Raw genomic sequence first — 25,309 nt, forward strand, 5'->3', positions numbered from 1 at the left:
AATTGACTTCCAACACAAAAGTCACTGCAGCATTCAACAGGGAGCATGATACCAACTTTTGCATTGTAATGTAGTACCCATCATGATCACCAAATCTATTGTGATTCTGGTAAAACAGTAGAGATAGTATACAATAACTTATTTGTCACAAGCTAAATGCAAACTCTTCACCATGCCAGTCAAAATAATAACCAGTCAGAGGAACATGACATTTGTGATAAGGGTGTAAGGATTCCTCTCAATTTCGTAGTCTACATACATGTACATGTATATGCACAAAGCTAACCTATCTGACCCACCCACCAACCCACCAGGGGGCAAGTGTCTTGAAACAATGCTCGATAGTTGCCTAGGACAAAGGAAGAAATAATGAGATGCAGTGAGGCTGTCTTACATATAATTATATGCTTTTATATGTGTAGATGTTGACACCAACACTGTTTCAAAATAAATGTACTATATAACTAAGTGTAGATGTTGATACATGTACCTATACCATATCAGAATATTATATATGTGTAGATGTTGACACCTATACCATATCAGAATATTATATGTGTAGATGTTGACACCAACACTGTTTCAAAATAAATGTACTATATAAGTGTAGATGTTGACACCTATACCATATGAGAATATTAAATGTGTAGATGTTGACACCTATACCATATCAGATTATATATGTGTAGATGTTGACACCTATACCATATCAGATTATTAAATGTGTAGATGTTGACACCTATACTATATCAGATTATATATGTGTAGATGTTGACACCTATACCATATCAGATTATATATGTGTAGATGTTGACACCTATACCATATCAGAATATTATATATGTGTTGATGTTGACGCCTATACCATATCAGAATATTATATATGTGTAGATTTTGACACCTATACCACATTAAAATACTTTATTATACATGAAAATGTTGATGCCTGTACTGTATTAAAATACTTTATACATGTAGGTGTTGACACCTGTAATGTATTAAAATACTTTATACATGTAAATGTTGACACCCTATACTATATTCAAATACTTTATACATGTAGGTGATGACACCTGTACTGTATTAAAATACTTTATACATGCAGGTGTTGACACCTGTACTATATTAAAATACTTTTCCTACTCTTAGAGGCAAGTTTTCAAGTCTAAACTTGTGTAAAATTTACAAAATGTGATATAAAATTGTTGTAGTATGTCACCACAATAATAGCAAAATCTCCTGGATCGGACTGCAAATTCTTCACTGAAGCTGTGTCACCTGCATTGGACTGCTAATCCGGGATTGAAAAAATTAAAATCTCTTGCATTTGCACTTGAAACTTTATCAAAGGTGTATGGGTTTATTTTGCATTATGAGGAGGTGATTTATACGGTATGTACTATGAATAATTCAACAGAAAATTGTGTTGTGATGCAATGAATTTGAAATATAATAATCTCTGTACTGATGAAGAAACAGAGGACCTGACATAAGTTTTAATTTCAAGTTAAATGTATGAATTTCACGATTCTAATTTCTTGCAAACCTTGGTGGGAGTAAAATAATCTGAAAAGTTTCAAAAATTAAATTAGTAACAAGAACAAATTGTAAGGACGTACTCATTATCATGTGGCAACCCCTCTTCTCATTTAACATATTATGAAACTGCAGAATAGTGAAGTGACATATTGACTTTGAAGTATGATTTCAGGTGCCTCTGTCCTTACACCTTTCTTAATGGCACAATGCTAATATGTCCTCTATGATGTCATTAGGTGTTAGACAGAAATTAGATATTTACAAAAGTATTGGTATATTAATGTATATATAACACAGTAAACATGTGATACACATAAATTACATTAAAGTACCTAAAACATACCACAGTCAATCATCATGTTTTAACAAATCCAGAAATCCTTGCAACTATCCATGAACCACACTGCAGCACCTTGTAATGCTTTGATTTATAATATTCCCCGCCTGACAAGGTAAGATATATGTATGGAGATTCCAGGTAGGAAATGCCTCAAGCTGTGACCACACAATTTACTAACACCTCCAGTGTTTTAGATCATAGAGCTCCAGGCCACACCCATGGATTTACAGCTGTACATGTGCAAGTCCTAAGACTAAAGTAAGTGTTACACTCTCTGTGGTAAGTCTTTATACATGAATGTAATACCCATATCACTCCCTGAAAACATTTATTGTGACCCAACATTGTTTACATTACAACAGCACTACAGTTTGGTGAATAGATGAACCAGGTTTAATAACCTTACTTTTCTCCTCTAACTGTAAACACTGGGTTGTGTATTTAAGGATCATAAATACCTGTGCCATAAAGAATGTAAGTAGCTTTTGAATTCAGAGAAAAAGTGCCTAAATTCAGAGATGCTTCCAGGATTTCACCATAAGGGATATTTTCCCCCTTGACACAAAAATAATGGGTGGGGGGGGGATGGTGGTAGGGTGGGGGTGAAGAACAAAAATGAGGTGGAGGAGAAAATGGCCATGGTTCAATATTTACATAACACTTTAATATCGCATCTGGCTCTCTTCCTGCTCCTCTCTGTAATATCCCTATTTAAACAAAAAATCTTTAAAAGATGTTGTCTCTAGTTCTATAATCATTAATCTGTTCATTTTTTTCTGAGCTTCAAATTATCTGTGCATGAATATTGTTCTGTACTCTTGAAGAACACCATTTCACAGTCTGCTGTCTTAGCTAGCTGGAACAAGTTTGAGAGACTAGTGTGTCTCATATTTGGATTTTTAACGTAGCTTGAAAATTTTTCCAGTCATAATGACTATGATGTCTGCAGTGTGGCAGTTTATAGTGATGTCTAGCACTGGGGCATCATGCTGCAGACATGTCGCATTATCCTGACACCAGGTTAACAAGTCCTAACACTAACCCAGGGGTTGGCAACCAAGGGCATGCACGGCAGAAGGTGCTACGTCAAGAGGTTATGTGTGGCACATAAAGAGCTGCTAAAAATCTCGATTTTAACAGTGTTACTCTCTCACTGGTGGCTCACATTTTGTCATTTTGTAATTAATCTGGAAAAAAGTGGCATACTATGTAAAATAGGTTACTGACCCCTGCACTGACCTCTTAATGCTGAGCACCAAGAGAGGCAGCTGCTAATACCATTTTTGTAAGTCTTTGGTACAATTCAGCCAGGGTTTTAACCTATGACCTCGTGTATCTGAAGCGAATGCTCTAACTATTTAGGCCACTGCATGCATGGAGCCATCCAGAACAAGTCTGAAAACTGTTCTTTATGGCTGTTGTCTGCAATTTTCCACAGCTCACAGGTATTCTGCCACCCTGTAGATACTTCTGCTCCAAAAGATTTTTCACTAACATAAGCTTTGCGAAAGTTTTAACTTTCTTGAATTAGCAATCTTGTGACTACCATGCAAGATTTATGTTTCTATAATGATGTTTTAGGATTTTAAGTCCATTAACTGAATTAACCCCTGGTGCCTACTTCTGAGCTCTGTACTGTCAAGGTCATTTAAGATACACTCAAGTAGGCAGTATTACAGAAAGGCAGATGGATGTAGCCCTAAAATGATACCAAATAATCCTGGCCTTTCCAGTTGCACTACAAAATACAGAGGGAAAAACATAACTTTTTGGACTTTTTTTCCCACCAAAAGTTTGCCTGTTTGTCAGAATCCGATTCTGTGTCTGGATTTTATACTTTTTTGCCTCAGATCTAAAGCAGACCATTCTGAACTGCACACAAACAGGCAAACCTTTGCAAAAAGTAGGATAAGATGGGCATTTGGAATAAAGAGTGGTCTGGATATGAAAATGATGGGTCCACTAAGCCAAAAAAAACCCCCCAAAACTAGAACTTTTATCCTTCTGCTCATGCACAAGCAAAATAGCCAATAAAAAAAATGTTTCTAACTCAACTAGGCATTAGGTCAAATGGAAATCTCTTGGAAGTCAATGTATTAGGATGTATTCAGAAATAGCCCCTCAAACTATGTTTCCCACTTGCATTTCAGGTGAAAATGACAAAAACCTCCAGGGGTTAATGAGTTAATGGGTGCATTTTGATGCCATCACCAAATTATTTATTCACTTGTGCATCAACATTGCACAAAAAATGAAAAAATTTGCCATTCCTTACAATTTGAAAGAAATTTCCAAAACTCTTGTTAATGCCATAATCTACTTGTTTAGCCAAGTATTTTGATCAAATAAATAGCTTTACTTCTTATTTTCATTTTAGGTTCTTATTTATTAGATTATCATAAGCTTTTTGCTAAGGATATATGGTTTTGTAACACATGATCCTACAGGGCTAAATTGTCACAAGAAAAGAAAGAAAAAAGTACAATCTAATTTTAACTTGTCTGAATTTTAATTTGGTAGATAGCCTTTTCTACATTTAATTTTGAAATACCTCCCAACTGAGGAGCTGACTGTCATGCCCACTGTTTTTTTTCCATCCAGCATGCACATTGGACAATTAATGCCATCCTCCAGTTAAAAAATCACTCACTGATACATCCATTAACACTTCCCCAGCTCCAATAATCTGATATATTTCCTCACTTTAGCAATAAATTGTCTTCATCACTTTGACCAGCTAGCATTTGCCATATGAAATCATCATCTAAAGATGAACCACACTGGGACTCCACAATTTTGGATCTTCTAGACAGCCTGTATAATAAATGCACATTTGTGAAACTTCCTTGATTCAATATTCAAACTATAACAGAATAGTTGTTACGGGGCCCAATGTGTCAATCAAATTTAGTTTAACAGCCATTGATATGAAGCTGAAGAAAACAGATGTGTAAATAGTTACCAGGCAATATATTGTCATAACAAGAGCTATAATATTTCTACTGGTTCAACTTATCTTCCAATAAGCACTTTAGGGGTGAATGGCTGAAAACTTTTTTATACTGCATTGAGTACATTTTTATTTGCAGACTTGGAACTAATTTGCAGTTCTTGCACATCACTGCTTTCCAAGTAAGCAAATTTTAACTAATTCTGTGCAAATCATGAATGCCCTGGGAGCATATGCAAATTTCATATTTAATTCTTGCATAATAAAATGGTAAATTTACTCTCCACAATGACAGTTCAAATTGACTCTTAGATAGATCTTACCCAGCACTGCTATGAACATATGATGCAAATTTATGTAAATTCATTAAGACTTGAGTAGTATCATTAAGGGGTTTTGGATTTTGATTGCTGATACAGGTCATAGCCTTCTATACCCCATGACTTAACCCTAAATTACACTGATGTAATTTGCACTTGTGAATCCACAGGAAGCATATCATGATTGTAACCCACAGCACATCTCAAGTAAAGTTACTACAGATATGCTGCAGCCTGGCCTATACTGCTGATGATGACTATGCTACAATATGAGGTGAAAATACCACTACAGGCATATGATTATTGATCACCACTATATTATGTATTCCATTGATAACATTGGTGAAGCTTATTTTCTCTGTGGCAGAGAACGTGTGGGAATACTGTATTATATTAAACAATCTGCACTGTATGTTATAAAATGATGAAAAATTCACAGAATGATGCATATCATAGCATTTTGAAAGAATTTAAGAGCATAATCAATGATGTAAATAGTGAATATAATACATATAGTAGAAATGAGGATCATTTGGGATAAATTAATTAAAGAGAATCTTTTAGCATTATAATATAACAATGGCAGAAAAAAATCACCAACCATGTGAAGAAATAAGAAAAACTAAGATGATGCAGAAGGCATTGGTCATGTGAACAAAATCTTTTTCATATATTAACAATTCCTGCTTGTGTGATTTTTAAATTTTGATAGATTCTTTTGCTCATGCGAGTTCTACCTAATTTGCATGTTAAAATACACGAGACTAACGAGTTTGGTATCGCATCAGAATCTTGTGTGCAAAAGGGGTAGCCAATTTTGTTGGGTTACATAGGAAATGAGTAAGATATGACTGTTTTCCATATTTAGCAACAGTTTGCTTTGTAGTATTTAATGACATAAACTGAAAGGTTTTTACATCAGTTCTTCTGTAGTTTTCTGTGACATCACAAATGTTACGACATCTTTAAAATGGAATATTAATGTGATCAGTTTTCTTTAGTTTTTTATGACATCATAAAACCTGTTACCACATTTACGTATCAATTTCACTGCTTTTTAACTGCAGTATCACTGAGAACTGCTAAAAATACTGCTACATGCAAATTACCAGTAGTTAATATTTACTAGTTTAATTGCTATTTAACTGGAGTATAGCTTGTCTGAAAGAAATCAGTATAAAACAGCGATTTTACTGTAGTTCTTTTTGCTAAGGGTTCTGCCATATGCTAATCTTGGATATCAGATTAGCACCATATTTATTCAGAACTAACTAGAGACACCGTAAGAAATATTTTCGTGAAAACCCCATGTTGATATGACCATCCATTCAGGAAGAGAATGATAAGATTTTCATAGTGTGCAAGCAGTAACACTTTCATCTAGGGCCAACTAGAAGGTGTTTGTAAAATTCCATTGCATTATTCTTCCATGAAGCTTACGAGGACTAGTGATAATAACCTTGTGTTAATGATTGTCCAGAAGACAGACAACAGACCATCCCATACACACTTTTTTAATCTATGACCTGTAGATCTGAAAACTGATGCAATACATATATTTCTGTCATGTTCATTAAGTGCGAATGCTGAACATGAAAAAGCATGTCAGCTAGAAATTCACAGTTCTTTTTATCCAAGACTGAATATTTATAGTGCAACTCACCATGATCATAGTCTGTTGGGGTGTACATGTACGGTTGTAGAATCAAAACTGCCTCTGACGAAAACATTGGTTGATCCATGCTTCTCCAAAATTATTAAATATCAGGCAGTAAATGTTGATCTTAGATGAAACAAATGATGACCAATTTGCAAAACAATCGCAAAAAGTTACTTTATAAAAGAAAATGTATAAAAGACACTAAAACAAATACAACATTTTCACACATTTTCTAATTTAAAGTACTAACTTTCAAATCAAAATGATCACAGATTATTCTAGATGATCCTCATAAGTAAATTTATCAGTTTAAACTGCAAGCATGGAGAAAAGTTAAAACTAAAGCGCATTAAGATTTACAGAAGTCAAAAGAAATTTTAAGAACTTTGTTGTCCAGCAAATGCTAAAATGTTCAAGTTAAAAGGTGACTCTTTCAATCAAATCCAATGAATTTGCTATTCCGTATACAGCAAATGCTAAAATGTTCAAGTTCTTTCAATCAAATTCAATGAATTTGCTATTCCGTATACAGCAAATGCTAAAATGTTCAAGTTAAAAGATGACTCTTTCAATCAAATCCAATGAATTTGCTATTTTGTATACAGCAAATGCTAAAATGTTCAAGTTAAAAGGTGACTCTTTCAATCAAATCCAATGAATTTGTTATTCCGTATACAGCAAATGCTAAAATGTTCAAGTTCTTTCAATCAAATCCAATGAATTCCGTAACTGTATATCCTCAAACTGAAGTTTGTACATCAGGTCCACAAAAATATAACCATGTCCCAGGTCATTTGTCAAGAAAACAATTACCTATGCACAACAGAAACAGGACTTTCCTTTCTTATTAATGTTTCCAGCTTACAATATATAATTCTGTGTCTACAGGTATGTAATTCAATTACCTGCAGCAAGTACAAGACTTGACACTCACCACTAATAGTCATTTAATAAATTACTTAGCAAGCAATGAAAACAAAAAAGGAGATAATTGATCATATTAGCACTTCATGTCTAAGACCAATTATTTTCATTTAAATGTCAATTGATGAAATGAGTTGTAGTTTTTAACAAACAATTACCATTTAGATGGAAGACAGTACTTTCAAGGATAATGATCCTCTTTTAAAAAATACAAACTGTCAATACAAATGTATTTTTTCATACAGACATCTGACTGAAATGCTTCCATCTAGTATCACATATAAAACCAATTTTATCTATTATACTTGATAAACCATTGCTTTCTCCACTATATCCAACCATTTATCCACAGATGATTAATTAACTATTTGAGATGCTAATACAACAGATTCCAATATATGAAAGAAACACTTAAATTCTTCAAGATTTGCTCTTCCCACTGCATGATATACACCTAGAAGACGAAAACTGAAGACAGTCTCAAGCAGATCATTTGGAAGAAGTTTTGAATCCGAATGAATTACGTCCTTCTATACAGCAAAATTGTTGGAATTCACTATCTCTAATATTTTCACCTGGTAGCTTACTTTCAATAAATTGTCCACACCTGCTGATGACAAAATGAGTTCTGACGCCACAGCCTGATACAAACTCATGCTTCTTCCTGCTTAATCTGAGGCAAAATGCTACTGTATCTTGGCAAAAGAGGCCATATCCTAAGTTAGGGGACTTTATTTATCCTACTTTAGGTGACTGTATTTACCCGAATTCAGGTGCCACTTAAAAACCGGATGCCTTTCCAGTTAAACTTTTAAAGTGGCTCCAAATGTAAGCACTCCCAAATTTGAAACTGAGCTAAAGAAAAACAAGTGAAAAATGTACAGGATGATATATTTCTAAATCTTTGCTTAAAAGCACCATTTAGTGGGCTTTTTCTATTATTTTCTTACAGTATGGAATTTTTATCTTGAACTGTGGCCTTGCTAGAAAGACAATGTTGATGAAAACTGTGCATTACACAGTATAGAAAGTTGAGTTACCTACAATTATTATAAGAAAATAAGTTCTTTGAATTAAACAACACACTTTGTAATAGGATGTTCAACAACAGAACATTAAATAAGGAAAGTTATATTTAAAAGAAATGAAATTGCAAGTTTTAATTCAAATGCTTAGTTTATCTTCATTGGAAATTACTTTGGTCATGGACAAATGAAACTGGATTAACAAGAAGAAAATATTCCACTTTTAAATTTACAAAACATGAAATTTTATGTCAATTTTAAAGGTACCAAAATATGAATAAGTGATTTACTTGTGTCTAGGAGCAATCATTTCCATTTATTCCATATAACCGAATGTCTTAGAATGAAACTGGCTACTCCATCCTAACCACATATTTAGAATGTGAGGAAAAATCTGCCAGGTGCTTTGTTCATAGAAAATGACCATTTTAGAGCAATACATCGATCATCACCCAAGACACTTCATTGCATAACCATTGGATCCAAATGATCCTTTCAAAAAAAGCAATAAAACGGAAACTTGGAAAAATCTGGAAATTAAAGGCCAATTTCTGCTGAACTGTTTAAGACAAATTGTGCCCACATTTTACAAATGAAATGAATACATTTAACTCTGTTGATTGAGTACATATTATGCATTAGTTTTGATTTTCCTTTTAATACCATTAGAACCTCTTAATTTAACAATGCACAGTTAGATGTAATGTCTTCTTACCTGACTATATACCTCTGCTTCATCAAGGACAGGTATAAAGGTAAAAAGCAACAGCCAGGAGGAAACATTTCTACATGTTATGTTTACATGCAATGTTTGTTTACTTAAAAAAGAGACCAGAAACTGTCACTCCTGGTTTCCTTGGCATTTATGTCTTTCCCATCAACTTTGGTATTCACTAACATACAGTATCACATTTTGGAATTTGTGAAGCATTGATATATGCAACCCATTGCATATTCCCATGCTTCATTATAGTACATGTATGCTTAGTTTTTCACAAACATGCCCAAATCTATGAACTTTTACATCAAATATAACCTAGATACTGCAGACATGAAATGGACAATAAATCAATGCATGGAAAAGGGTCACTAATATGTTCCATATGAGGGGAAAGCAGCCATAAGGTTAATATGGAATACAAACCTGTTTTGAAAATATACAACTTGAAATCTGAGGACATATTGATCAGAAACATTGAAATAGAAATCAAAACAAGTACATCCCTATAAAAAAGAAAGACTCCCTGATCTATATTTTTTTCTATATCTACTCAAAAGTATACTATATCTGTACTCAAAAGTATGTTTCATTTGGCTTGAAGTAATATTACCCACAAATACAGATCAGATATTGGTGGTGGAGATCTCTCAGGTGTGGGGGCAGACAAATATAAATCCTTACAATTTTGGTCACCACATAGGCCTTCTAGTTTCTCAATAGCTAGATGTCTTGAAGTGTCCACACAAATAATAATCTCAAACTGTGGTATGTGGACCATGAGCTCTATCTAGGTGCTACATAGAGAGGTAGCATTGAGTTAGCTTGTTGTTGTTCTAGGGTTTAACGCCATTTTGCAGCACAAGATATGCTATACATGGTGGCCAGTGTAACTGGTGGAGGAAGAACCCTGGAAAACCCAGGGAAGAACCACCGACCCACGAGAAGCTACTGGCAGGCTTTCCCACATACCTACGTTAGCCAAGCCTTGGACTCGAATCCAAGCAGACAGGTGAGATGGCAGTGATCCGGAATGGTGAGCGCTTTAGACCATTCGGCCACTCGGGGCCACCATTGAGTTAGCTAATGGCACAATCATCATAAGATCAATAAGTGGTCCAATGACTTTCAACAATATTTGAGTGGTCTTTGAAGAAAAAAAGGTTTGAGAACCACCAACCTATATAACATCACACATTGGTGTTGTGCCCTAATTATCACAAGGACCAGCTGTAATGAAACAGGCAGACCAATAGTTTTCAGTCCCGGTTCTATAAACCCATTTTCAACAATAACTTACACTAATTAAATTGCCTCATTCATTTGGATACAGTCTACATGATAAAAACAATTGCCATAATTAATATTTTCAACAAACACTGATTAAGATCATGAAAATATAAATAGGTCATTCTTGCCTCAGATTTGTATATTTTTTGGTCAATTTATTATGAATGCTTAGTACAAAAGTTCATAAACTATACAGTTGGAAAATTTAGCAACCATACATAATAGGACTTCATGTGATTTGTACATTTTGGGCAAATAGTGACACTCCTAATATGCAAATCTGGGCATATTTGATTAACTGGCATGTGGTAAAAATATGCAGCAAAGCAAAAGGTGCAAAATTACACATTACAGTTGTTGTATATGCCATATGCAATTAATAACATAAATTCAAATTTCATCATCAAATCCAGAGAGCTGCTTAGCTATTGCTGGTTCCATTTTGATAAACAAATGGAAAACTGATGATATAGCCTCAAAGAATCTTTTAGTATATATGGACAGGTTTAGAACATCCAAACCAATCAGTGTTGTGTATTTGTGACTGGAAACCAATCATGAGGTTTCTAATGGTCATTTGCAAATAAAGTACTGGATTGTGATACTGTTCAATTGCATGAAATAAATCTAAAATCTTAGAAGCATTTGTTGTTGTTGTTGTTGTGGGGTTTAACACCATTTTTCAGCACAAGATAGGTTATACATGGTGGCCAGTATTAATTGTGGAGGAAGAACCTGGGAAAACACCAAAAAGAACCACCGACCCACGAAAAGCTACTGGCAAACTTTCTCACATACCCACACATAGGTCAAACTCGCAATTTGAACCCACGCAGACAGAGGAAAAGCATTTGTAGAAACCTCAAATGTACTTCAAAGTTAAGAGGTCACTGTTCTACAGGTAATGTTATTTATTACTCACCAGCCTAACTTGTGGCATACATTAATCAGGTGAGACTAAAAGGGAATTTCAAGTGAGCATAAATGAATAAGGATATCTGCAAGAAGGATTAAAGATTTTAACCTACCTCAGACCACAATATAGACTATTCTATCTGATCCAGAACTACATGTATCTAATAGCAACATTAGGCAGAAAGTGAGAAAATATATTAAATGGAATCACCATTTACATCTGGTAGGGATCAACATCTCTGTTTAACTTGGAGTCCAGGCATTTTAAGTTAAATTCTAATTTGAAGTTTATTTATTCCTCCCATGAAAACTCAGATATTTAGGCCCCAGTGTCTTTTGATGGAATTCTTCATTCTCTATAAGAGACCACATTCCTCTTTCACTGACATTGCATTGCAAGGCATATTTTATATACCATGATATCACTCTTTCCAGTAACGATTGTTTCACATTATAGATGGCACACCATTGTGCAAGAGGTAAAGCACAGTATAAGTACAATACAATTTCTGGAGCAACATATATAGTCGATATTGGTTTAGAATTTCTTGTCACCTATGCTGGAAGATGTACAAAAGGAAGGAAGACCTAAACAAGTATTTGAAAACTCTTATCATATTCTTATGAATACATCCACCATTAGTGAACAAACATATTCTGTTGATGGACCCCAAGATCAAGTCACAGGGAATTCATAAAATGTTTGCAAAACAAACAATATATTTAATCCATTCTTTTTTCTGCTGACTGTTCAATACTTCAGATTATCAATCAATCAATTTAATATCTGATCAAGAAATTTCATTTAAGGATTTATCAAGTCCAAAGATGAACTGAACTCTACATCAACTGAGACGAATTTATCCAATTCACCCTGCTCCACCCCCTACCAAATCTGAGAAACTGATCCTGTTGACAACCTGATGATTTCCACCTAAAACTTTGTTGTATCAACAATACAAAAGTTGATGTTCTTGCAACAAGACCTTTAATAAAGCGGCGGCCACAGTGGTTTTATGCTTTGTAGTGCAAATATTAACTATTTTTGCTCACACAAAACAGAATATAAATTTTTTTGTGATTATTCAATAAGTAATTTGAGAGAGTTGTTAGCCACCTTTCTTTTACTCACACAATTTTAATTTTGTTATTGGTTTTGACCGCTAACGAAAGTCAAATCTATGATGCATTTAACAATAATGTTATTTAAATCAAATGCACTGTCTACAAAACTTAGGCATTCAAGATACTACATGTACTACCCACACATAAGTTGCAGAGTGGGTAAGTGTGTCTGCTGATGCCACATGACCCATAAGCAGTGTCACCAGATGCATTGGTTGCTAGGCGATATACAAACCGCACACCAACAAGATAGGGTGATCTGTGTAACTAATGAATCGCCAAGAACTTTTCCCTCTCAGATGAGTCAGAAGGATGGGAGGGAATACTTCCACATTCCTTCAGGCAGAATGGTTGGGCAGTAAGATCTGAGGCACATATTGAATGAATTTGCCCTCAGGCTATAAAACTAGCTGTGCTTACTAGGTCACAGGGTTGAAGTTCTCTGCAGTATACAACACTTGGACTGGAAAGTTGCTAATACCATCAAAGGCATAATTTGGTTGAATTTAGTCTTAGGTATATTACCTTGATGACTGGTTGGAGTTGCTGTAACACTGTACTGTTGCAAACAAATTTATATCTTCTACCTTTCCTAATTTTTAAAAGATGCTTCCCAATAAGTCACTAGCAGACAATATTCTGCCCATTTTTACCTGGACGATGGGCAACCTGGCAGTTTCTCCAATATGCGATCACCAAAATTCGCCATTTTTAACAAGGAACACTGAAGCAAAGTCAACTTATAAATCACAAATATAGATGCTAAAATAAAGCCTAATTTGCATTCTGTTTATGTAAGTAATTTTCAAAAAAGTATCTTGAGATTCAATGAATTTATTTAAACTTCCAAACACCATATCAAGTTAATGGTAAATATGCCAGCTGACCACAAATATGGCGGCTGATGTTGTCATTCGGTAATTATCTATTAGGAGTTTTCTTTGAATGTCAGTACCAAAACATAACACCAACTTTTGAAAGATTTGTTTTATAATTTTGTGATAGTGACAAAGATAATGCCAAAGAAAATAAATACTTCTTTCTGTCAGGTTAACCTTGATTTTAAATTCTAAAGAATCCAAATGGATAAATTAAACTAAGTTAAAGCAGTAGCAGTGCATTTGCAATGTCCTGACAGCATATAAATGTAAATTTTATTTATGCATCTTGCATATGAAGTTTGGGAAGTGGTTTACAAACAGCATATAAATGTAAATTTTATTTATGCATCTTGCATATGAAGTTTGGGAAGTGGTTTACAAACAGCATTAATGAAAATTTTCAATACAATTTCAGTATCATCTTTGACTTTTCATAATTGTCCCAAAATTTCATAATTGTCCAAAAAATCATAAACCAATGCAATCTTTTGCTAATAATTTTTCTTGTGATAATTAATACATATAGGGGCAAAGTGACATACATACATGTACCATGAATGAGCTTAATCAGGCCCTTCCACAACTAGCCAGATCTTACAGGGGAACCTTATTGGCATATGAGAACAAATTATATTAGGTGGAATATTTAGGTAATTTCTAAGCCTTTTGATCTCATTTGACTGTAACAGTGCTCTGTTGGAAAACAGTTTATAGTTTTAAACTTTCCTATTTTGAATTAAGATTAAATTTTTTCCTACTGTAAGAACCAAACAAAACACTAATCTTTCCACTCGAGTCTAATACATTTTTATAATTTCATTTCTTTTACAGATAGTGGCAAAGCAAATGTATCAGTGCAAATATCTAATTTTCCTGCTGTAATGTTACCCTTGACTTTCAATTTTAAAGTATCAAATAGGGTTAACGAATAAATCATTTAGTTAAAATTAGTAACATCTCATTTTTCTATGCACTTAGAGTAATTACATAAAAGTGGTTAACAAACTGTGTACCATGAATTAGCTAATCAATGTGTCAGGAATCACAGTTCTATAACAATAGAAAACATTTAATACCTGGTACACTAGGTAGAGTTCTTGTTGTTTGTTGTTTTTTTTTTAATTTAATGCCATTTCTCATCACAAGATAGGTTATATTAGTGACCAGTATAACTAGTGGAGGAAGAACCTGGGAAAACACATGGTATGAATCACCGATCCACAGGAAGCTACTGGCAGCCTTCTCACTTACCCTGGCTGAACCCGAGACTTGAACCCATGTGGACATAGGTGAGAAGGCAGTGATGGGTAAATGTGAGTGCTTTAGACCATTTGCATGCAGGCCCCCCCCCCACTAGTTTCCAATCCGCCTTGACGTTAGTCTCCTGTAAATTGTCTCATTAAGGCTAAATCCATTTAAAAAATGACCTACTTATTGCATTAATTAATTGGTGCAAATGATCATTTAGAGTAAATTATTTACCATAGGAAAATAAAACTCTTTCATACCTTCAAGTCTGATGGTGTCTTTCAGTTTAATTTTAAGGTCACTATGTACAGATGCATATATAAAGGGCAAAATAGGGTACTGAAATTTGTACATTTAATAAAAGTAGAAAATTTTTCTACCAATTTAAAATTGTTACTAAGATAATTGAGTATTAATTATGATAAAAGTCTGCAGCCTATTATTTCCCAACAAATGTGATCCCTTTTATTACAGTCAGCTCAGTGGATGTATCAAGTGGTTAGCCAGATATATATATATAATCATCATGAATAGAGTTCAAGTCACTGCTTTAACAACAGGTTAACTTTCTAATTTAAATCAACCAGTGAATATGAATGAAATATAAAGAACTGAAAGTTACTTGAAGAAATGGCAACTTTTTTAACATGCCCATAGAAATATATTTCTATGTACAAGCAGGTGCTCTGAACATATGCATATGAATTTATGTGCAATTTATAAATGCATACAGGCAATAATAAACAGGTGGGGCCAGTTAGATAACGTGCTAAATTTCACCACACGGATATTTGCTGATAAAGACCCTACCCATCGTGGCTGATCACACCACTTCAGGTCATCGAATACGAAGTATATAAGTAACCATGATAAAATGTCAGCGTAGCTAGATTCATTATCTGTGATACAAACAATCCATTATCATTCAAATCCTCTGAGAAAGCATGTAAACTTTCAATATCCCTTCAAGTTCTTTTGCCTAAGATCAAGCCAATGACTAATGACCTCCAAATACATGTACTACCATTGGTTAGTTGGTTGGTTGGTGTTTTGTGACACATTAGAAAACAATACAAAATCTTATCATTCTGAGGTGATTGGTGTTTGACCTAGACACACACCATGTGGTCAATCTAGCCTAGTCTGGACAGATCAGGAGACTTCCAAATTTGGTCAGGAAAAAAGGGAGTATTTCTATCAACCCAATTTTTAGCATGGAAGTTTACAAAAATTACTGAACAAATTTGCATATTTTACATATTAAAATATGCACCTCATCTCATCTCCTTTCATGATAACTTGTTGCCATTTCTATTCTCATATGTAACTACAAATATTTGCAGCATTCAACATAAACGTTTAAATTGTTTCCCACCAGTGAGTAGATTATTACTGATGACAGCTACAAATATTTGCAGCATTCTACATAGACATTTAAATTGTGAGCAGATTATTACTGATGACAGCTGCAAATATTTGCAGCATTCTACATAGACATTTAAATTGTGAGTAGATTATTACTGATGACTGTTTGCCATAACTGCTCATGATTGGTACTGTCTGGATGAGATTCTAATATTATTTTAATGTCAGCAAAATTCTTTATATGAAGCACAAACATTACAAAACTACACCTGGTGATTTCAAGCCAAATTTCTAGACACCTTTGCTGTTTTCATTATCACCACTCTTTAATAATGGCAATAAAATCTGGAATATGATTATCATTTACTAGTATTATAAACTGGGACAAAGACCCCATCCAATGACATGCATTATTACAGAGTACAAAGGCAGTTAGTGACATGTACTTTAGACTGGTTTATATTCATGTTTACAAGAATGAAATTAAGGTTAGTGGTGTAAAGTCAGTGGTGTTTTTATCAGTTTTTGCAACACCATCATTCTTAATAATGTCAAACACATGGTGATTACTGGTCAGGTTCTACGTATCATGGTCATTCATCAGTTATTATATTTGTCCACAAAGTTGGCAAATAGTGTCTTGGCATGTCTAACTTTATCCACAGCTGATGCAGATTTGGCAAACATAGATTCAGTGATGCATTCCGGCAAAATTATTTGTTGTCATGGTTTTATGAGCTCAGAATTCTGTATGATGTCAATCTTTAACAAGTTTTCAAATCAGCTTTACAGGAAGAACAAAATGCATATTCATGCCCCTATGAATGTGATTACAACTGCTGAAATTCCCAATTCTAACCAACACTGAATTTCATGACATTTCGGTTGCATAGATTCTGGTATTTTTGACACAGGGATACTTAGCTATCCTGATAAACTTTCAACACTGAAGTCAAACTGACCCAGTGTTATGCCACTTGAGCTCTTGAGTAATCCATGGCCAATCATAATCAAATAACATTTTTAATCCTGTCCAAATTACTTTCGATCATACAGAAGCAGCACATCTGGGGAGACTGTAAATAATGTTTATTGTTTACGCTAATTAGACTTTAGTAATCCAACCATAAACAATGAACATATTTAATCCTTTCAGAATTAATTTTGTTCACACAAAGAATAATCCACCTTGACAAACTTCAAACAATGAAGCCAGCCAACCATGCCAACAGGATCAAGAGATGAAATTAGCAAATACATTGCCTTGCCTGCCTAAGCCAGTTCAGTCATGTGATCCCAGTATTATCATAAATATAATGCAATGGAACCAGAATATTTATTTCAAAAATGGAAAAGATAAAAAATTTCATTCATAAATTTGTGTACACGAGAGATTTCAGTGAATGGTAGGAGGAATTAAGCAGACGCAGTAAACATGGGAGAAAAATCCTTCTGTCCAAGAGGTTCAGATGCATGCAGGATTCTTACCCACATCCTCTTGTAGTGAGTGTGGAAACTGTGCTTTCCCAATGCTATTGTATTACACACATATACCAGAAATTAAAAGTGAGAAAAGGAATGTCAGAGATATGAAATACATCTATCATTCAAACCTCAATTATCCGTCTTTAACATTCATCTGAACCAACATCAATTTTGTCCCTAAAACATTTCAAATACTCTGAATTCATTTATCTACACGAGTATTATTATTAAGGTTTTCTAAATAATTACATTTCTCAGTACTGTTGCAATAAAAGGATCATCTGTCTTTCAGTCTTTCAATTTATATTTTGTAACAACCAAATAATGTGTAACTCACAAAAGACCTGTATTATCAAGGTTTCACAGTGATACACCTACACACTTTATCATCTGAACTTTACCTAGATAACTTATTTTCTAAGTATCCATGTAAATGGTTTAACAGCATATCTGTACAACACTAGTTATATACTGTCAATTACAATTTAAATTCTAAAATCATAAAGAATTATAAAGCAACAGTCTTCTAATTGGGACTGATGTTCTACTCGCTGAAAGATTTTCCTTCAAGATATGACCATTTCTTGTTTTCAAATGTAGAATATTCAAAACATCTACTATTTCTGAGTGAAAACTAAGATTTTAAAATTAGCTGCTGTGACAGCTATATTTGGTGTAAGATCTTTAAGTAACAGCACTTTCATTTTGAACCAACTAATCAAAAATCTTTTGGTTAAAATGCCATGTGAATATGACTATCCATTCAGGATAAGTAGCAATAATAACTCCAGTGTCAAAATCATTTGCAATATTCAGAAGCAATAACAAGATTTTTAATAATGGATCTACATGTAAAATCAGCACCACTTTCATTTATGACCAACTAGATATCACAATAATTATTTTTAAAACCCTATCTTGATATGATGGTGGCCATATTAAGTGTCAGATTCATTTTCATTTAGGACCTGCTAGTGAAAACCCCACATCAATATGACTTTTGTTTCACTTGGAGTACTGATAACAAGGTTATAGTGGATACGTGGGAAAGCCTGCCAGTAGCTTCTCGTGGGTCAGTGGTTCTTCCCTGGGTTTTCCAGGGTTCTTCCTCCACCAGTTATACTGGCCGCCATGTATAGCCTATCTTGCGCTGAAAAATGGCATTAAACCCTAGAACAACAACAAGAAGAAGACTATAAGCTGGCTATCATGGTGGCTGTATTGCCTACCAGACTGGCAACATTTTTATTTCAGACCAATCAGACATTCTAAAAATTCTCTCTGTAAAAAAAATCATCTTGATATGACCATCTGTTCCAGATGGTGATAACAGTAAACTTGATGGAGAAGTGAAGTCTGAGCAACACCATTTTAATTTAGGATTAACTAACACCATATGATGTGTGAGTGTCCATGTCTGTGTTAAGTTTCATGGCAATGGAGTTTTGAAAGAGTAGCAATATAAAGAAAAACTTCTGCTAAGGAGCAAATGGATGAGAGACATTATGGGCCATACAGTAAGCCATGTGATCTATGACCAAAACAAGTAGAATTTTCAATCATCATAAACTCATGACAATTAAACAATGCAGATAAATTGCCATGTGTGCAGATTATATAAGGTAACAATGCAATTAATATATATGCAAGCTTATACTGGGTTATTTCCTTGAGCAAAGTTAAGGAAATTTCAATGAAAATATAAACTATGACCTTTTCCCTCAAGTTTGTAAAGCTTGTCTAAAAATATACATTCAGTCTGACCATAGTATGCATGAAAGAATAGTCAAAGCAGATCTAGTGGTTCAGCTGTAAATGTTACATAAAGATGCAAGTACAATCCCCTATTCCAGTTAAAAAGGGCAACTTTCAGTTCAAAACAATTTTGCCACTTTAAAGCTAATCAAACCACCCCACCAATCAAACCTTTTTGGAAACAGCTAGATCTGTCCCAGAAGGCATTTAGTCCTTTACTAGAGGAGACAATTCTCAAGCCTCAGCTTTAACACAGTTATTATCTTTATGGAATCAAATCTACAGTGCTTAAATATATAAGCAAGATCTATACAATGTACTTAAGTTCAATGGATTTTTACCGTAGCTTTAAAAAAAATTCAGTCATATCGCTATGATGTCTGCAGTGTGGCAGTTTATAGTGATGTCTAGCACTGGGGCATCATGTCAAAGACATGTAGCATGATGTCCCACCCAATCACATTATCCTGACACCAGACAGACCAATCTTAACACTAACCTCTTAATGCTGAGCACACAGTGAGGTAGCTGTTAGTACCATTTTTTATAAGTCTTTGGTATGACTCAGTCGGAGTTCGAACCCATGACCTCCCGCATCCAAGGTGGACTCTCTAACCATTAGGTAACTGGAAGGGTCAAAACCTTAGTAAAGAAAAGATATGTAAAACATGATATTTAAATCTCTCTGACTTGACATGTTTGTGATTCACATTAATGAACGAACTGATGAAATCTGCTATCAAAGTGTGACCTCGTATAATAGGTAAAAACAAGTGTGTGGTTTGGATTTTTAACGTAGCTTTAACAATTTTTCAGTCATATCGCTACGATGTCTGCAGTGTGACAGTTTATAGTGATGTCTAGCACTGGGGCATCATGCCACAGACATGTAGCATGATGTCCCAACCTGTCACATTATCCTGACACCAGGCAGACCAGTCCCAACACTAACCTCTTAATGCTGAGCACCAAGTGAGGTAGCTGTTAGTACCATTTTTGTAAGTCTTTGGTATGACTCGGCCAGGCATCTAACCCACGACCTCCCCCTTCCGAGGTGGTAAAAAAAGACCTATTATGCTACTAAATCTCTTAGTCAACTTTTCTCATGAAAACAATCTGCTTCTTAGCCAATTGTTCTCCCAAATTAAGTTTCATATACAGCATTATTGCCTGTCTTCAAGCATTTATTTAATTTATTGTTGCGAATCAAGATTAAAGGCATCTGTTGCTGTCCTATTTTTTGATTTTTTTGCAGCATTCAGAGCACGTCATGTTTGCCTTACAAAAATTGCCTTTCCAATAGTAACAAATGGCATATATAAAAGGCTACGAACTGTACATATACAAACAAAATTCTTTTGGTTTTGGACTCAATTATTGTAAGTGACATTCTTTGCGCTTGGTTGAGTTTATTTAAAACTAAATATGATGAACCTGACTGTCAATAGAGAGTTCAGTGACGCACAATGACCCCTGGATTCTTTCTTTTGTTTATAAGGCACTGAAAAATGGTGGTCGTTTTATCTTTCAACAGTCATTGTAGTTGAATTATTCTAAGTAGGTCATTTGATATGTTAAATTATCTGTGTTGAAGTATAAATTACTGATGCTTCAAGGTGAGATGTTATACAAATGCCATTATAATTCTTTACATAACAGTCAGTAAAACGGAATAAACTTTGGCATCTACTGGTTTCATATTTTTAAAGAATTCCAAATATTTTAATACATAATATCAGGCAGATAGACCAATGTTCGAATTCAAGTTTTTGGAGTCATCTGACTGGTTTTGAGCAAGAAGGTAATTTATATGTACATGTATTTTGCTAAAATGTCCAACCTTCTCTATTTTTTCAGCAAAAAGTATACCATTTTTGCATGAAACTTGGCATGTGATGTTTTAAATGAACACTCCAATCCCTTTTAAAACTGAATCAGTCATTGAATGCATTGGTCATTAAGCATCCTTCTTGTCAACTTGTGAATTTAAAGAGTGTTTGCTATGCTTGTCCCATTTCCATTGACTCAGCTGATGGTACAGGTCTGACCTAGGGTCAATACTGCTTAACAATGACACTGTGCTTGGACCTTTTTTCTCCAAACATCAAATAACTTAACGTCACACTCTTGTAATACAATAATCTGTATTTATGGTGTTGGACAACAAATTTTACATTGAATTCAGAAAAAATATGAAACTTCTTTAAAAAATTAGGATTCCAAAATGCACGTCTTCCTGAGGACTTATAGGAAGATGCCACTGTATAACTCAAAAACCATAGGGACTAACCATTCAATCATTTCTTAGCAGGTGGGAACCAGGGATTAAAAATAAGTAAAAAATGTATTCCTATGGTTTAGTATCACCCTCTCGAATATTTAATGTCTGTTTCCTAACTACTTGTGTCTACTCAAATGAAAGATGTTTCCAAAATATCCACAAAAGACAGCAAAAATTTGTGAAATGTACATTTATATTTTATCTGAATGCTAGAATCATTAACTAAGTGAAACCTGAAATGTTTCTGCTAATTTTTTTTATACACAATATGCATTGATTTATTCTTATAACACTGAGTTAGCTGGGGATCAACTTGTCTGGAAAACATGTGGGAGAAATGGGTTTTTTTGGCGAGTGGACAAAGGGTCTGGTTATCATCACAAGGTACTGATAAAAACAGCTGAAAGTAGCATTTCCATATTGGGCATCCATACTCAATCTGTCATAAGCATGTCATTGCCTGTGAACATATAAAATTTAAACTGATTGGAGGTTGGATGATGTAAAGCTTAAGTTATTATGATACAGTATGTGTCCTAAGGGATCAGTGAAAGTCCTATGGTAAATGAAATTTGACAACAAAAATCCCCAGACATTCAAAAAGTAAAATGTCTTCAACTATATTCAGCCTGGGTGTCACGTTTGCTCAACCCCAGTTTGTAAGTCATGTATGAACTAAGGTATTAGTACAAGCCATGATTGCTTTCTAAACATTACTGCAGGCTAGAGTTAATCTCTTACGCAAGGTTACCGTGACCAGAGAGAAGATCCGGCATCTTGAATTGGCACAGGCATTAGAGCAACTTCCCACCTAGGTGTTAAGCTTTGTCCTAGATCAAAGGAACCTGCGAGGAACTGGGGCGTGTTCTAAATCTGTCTCCACGTGGACAGACATCAAGAAGGACATTGTCTGCTAAGTTTGATTGGATCAAATCAAAGCGACATCCAATCAGAATTGAGATAAAGGGTGTGGTAAAAATTTTGATCCAAATTATAACTTCTAACTAGCAGGCAAAAATTTAGTTTTGCCTAGGAAGATTGATGAGCTATATAGGGTTACTATGAGAGAGCCACTGGTAATTTTGCGGTAAAACTTAGAGAGGAGATTCTAAGGAAAGACAAAGCTTCATAAAGGTCAGTAAGTTACTTGCTCAATTTTTGCAGAATATTAAGGCACTGTAATTGTAATTATATGCAGTATGTATACTTAATTACTTGGATCATTTAGTATGTAGAATTACCTTTGTAGTGTTCATTTGCAGGCGTATTTGAGTATTATGTAGAGAATTATGTAGATTGTTAGCTTGTAATCAGAATTTATTTTGTAATTTGCTATCAGGTTACTTCATAGTAAACTAGTGCATTTATTCATGTGATATGTTAGATTTTACACATGCTTGAAATGTGAATTTGGAAAATGGCTGAAGTGTGTAAGATTAGTTAATATTGATGTATGGATATATCAGAGCATGGATATTTGAATATTTGTGTACTTTGTATGAGTTGTAATGTAAAGAAAATTTGTCTGTTGTTGTTGTTGTTGTAGGGTTTAACGCCATTTTTCAGCACAAGATAGGCTATACATGGTGGCCAGTATAAGTGGTGGAGGAAGAACCCTGGAAAACCCAGGGAAGAGCCACCGACCCACGAGAAGCTACTGGCAGGCTTTCCCACTTACCCATGCTAGCCGAGCCTTGGACTCGAACCCACGCAGACAGAGGTGAGATGGCAGTGATCCGGAACGGTGAGCGCTTTAGACCACTCGGCCACTCGAGGCCCCAAATGTGTCTGTATTTTGGTGTGAATGAATGTGCGGCCGAAGAAATTTAATAGCCGTTATCTGATGACAGGCTGGGTATAGTGTGGGATGAGACGGCTAAGGAAAATATTGAACTGTACTTGTGTTTTCACAGGAAGCTTGTGGGGGACAGAACTTCCGGTTTAGTTAAGTACTGAATCTCTAAGGTGGGAGACGGAAGTGAAACTAGCAGAGTATTTGGAGTTGATAAGTCTATTCGGTACAGGGAGTCAAGGAGGAGGAGGAAAGGGAGTCGGAGTAGGAAAAGGAGTCGGAGGAGAAAGTGGAGAAGGAGGAGGAATATAGATAAGTTGAGGAGAAGAAGGAATTTGGAGAAAGTCAGGAGGAAGAGGAGTACGAATTGGAGGAATAGGAGAGAAAAATACACAGATGAGTAGAAGGACAAGTGGAAAGCTATCTCACACTACTAATCAAATGATGCAATAGGCTATCACAGGGTCGAGTGGAAGGAGAGTACTTGGGAAATTTATCATTTGACTATTGAACTGTCATTAAATTGTTATTCATTGAATCTCACTTTTTTGTATATTCAATCATTTAACTGCCGACTGTGGGCTTGGAGCCTTACATCTATCTTTCACTAATTTAACTTCCAACCAAAATCGAGCCTCAGGGTGGGACTTCTATAATAATTTAAATAGAATATTGAGAGCACCCCACTCCAACCATAACACTCCTACCACAGTAACAGCATAACTACCCGTCACGTCACACTAAGCAAGTAAAATTCCTTTTAACATCAAGGACCATAAATTTGTCTTTGGTTATGTAATGCAACGTTCAGATTTAAATGCTACATTTCTTTTTCTCTGGGGGATTTAAAGACATTTTTCAGCTCATGATAGGCTATATTTGGCAGTGGAGAAACCTAGGAATACCCAATAAGAACCAGTGACTAACAAGAAGCTTTTGGCAAGCTTTCACACATACCATGTTGGAGTAACTGAGACTTGAACCAGACCAACAAAGGTGTTCTTTAAAGGAAAGAGCCTTAGACAATCTGCTTCATAAAATTATATGTATTATCAGCGTAAGGTTTTTAAGATGGAACAGTTTCCTCTTCATTTACAGCAACTACAGAAAAAGAAGTTTAAAAAAAAATCCTAAATACAAAATTCTAAGTCCCACTACAAGTATGCAATAACAGCATGATATATGCAATTTGCAAACAAATCAGCAAGTGGTGTCTCTCTTCTTTCACTTTAACAAAGCTTCTCTTTACTAGATATTTTTCATCAAGCTGACCTGCATATTACTATCAACTGCTACCAGATCTGCTACTGGTATACCATTAAAATGTGAAAAATTCTCTTTAACCTGTCATTAATTACTGCTAAAACTGCAATGAAAAACATGAGCATGCCACATATTAACTGTTTATTAAGCTGCATTTACTGCTTAACTCATGCAACCACTGTATGAAAAGTGATTTCTAAAATACAATGTAACTAAGTGTGAATTTCATTACATATATATGTACAAAATCCTTCTTGAAATCCAGAGCATTATCCATTTCAAACCTGAACTAGAAAAACCAGGAAAGGCAAGTCTTACCTCCTAACTGTCTTGATGACTCGTTAACACAATTTCTGTACATACTGGACCAAAGAATCAATTATCAATATTTATGAGTTTACCTGTGGGGCAGTAAGGCATGTCTGTATGATGT

At 34.7% G+C, this 25,309-nt stretch overlaps 1 protein-coding gene and 1 long non-coding RNA gene across 2 annotated transcripts in view; one reads left to right on the top strand and one right to left on the bottom strand.

The window, feature by feature from the left end:
* The window catches only part of LOC149806685 (uncharacterized), a 379,423-nt gene that overhangs the window by 29,496 nt on the left and 324,618 nt on the right, over positions 1 to 25,309 (bottom strand). The gene's annotated exons all lie outside the window — the stretch shown is intronic.
* On the top strand, positions 1,917 to 24,151 carry LOC149806686 (uncharacterized). The gene is made up of 2 exons (XR_016420791.1): positions 1,917 to 2,137; positions 23,735 to 24,151. It is a non-coding gene; the product is annotated as an uncharacterized LOC149806686 (long non-coding RNA).

This window comes from Sinohyriopsis cumingii, chromosome 1 (genome assembly GCF_028554795.1).
Source record: "Sinohyriopsis cumingii isolate HCF-2022 chromosome 1, ASM2855479v2, whole genome shotgun sequence".
In the NCBI taxonomy this organism is placed as follows: domain Eukaryota; kingdom Metazoa; phylum Mollusca; class Bivalvia; order Unionida; family Unionidae; genus Sinohyriopsis; species Sinohyriopsis cumingii.